The sequence below is a fragment of the Sinocyclocheilus anshuiensis genome, unplaced genomic scaffold, assembly GCF_001515605.1.
Source record: "Sinocyclocheilus anshuiensis isolate Anshui unplaced genomic scaffold, SAMN03320099.WGS_v1.1 scaffold223, whole genome shotgun sequence".
In the NCBI taxonomy this organism is placed as follows: Eukaryota; Metazoa; Chordata; class Actinopteri; order Cypriniformes; family Cyprinidae; genus Sinocyclocheilus; species Sinocyclocheilus anshuiensis.
The window spans coordinates 1,173,193-1,173,436 of record NW_015548214.1 but is presented as its reverse complement, the minus strand read 5'-3'; the positions used below and the strand labels follow the sequence as shown (position 1 = coordinate 1,173,436).

At 28.7% G+C, this 244-nt stretch overlaps 1 protein-coding gene across 3 annotated transcripts in view; it reads left to right on the top strand.

Moving 5' to 3' along the window:
* LOC107653856 (alpha-catulin-like) overlaps positions 1-244 on the top strand; it is a 63,275-nt gene that overhangs the window by 20,972 nt on the left and 42,059 nt on the right. The gene's annotated exons all lie outside the window — the stretch shown is intronic.

The following is a 244-nucleotide window of genomic DNA, read 5'->3' as shown; positions in this document are numbered from 1 at the left end:
CTTTTCTGACTGATATGACACAAACAATGTTAACCATTTGTACATTCTCTAACACGCATATTTTAGATTCACAATTAATTTAAAAGCCTCTGGTGTGTAAAAATAGTAAATATCATCATGTCCTTCTGTTTTTTTTTTACCTTAATAAAAGTTATAGGAGCATTAAATAATTAATAAGGAAACTTCATTCTAATGCCAACGATTAACTACTCTAATAACAGCGTTCATTTCAATCCGACATTCA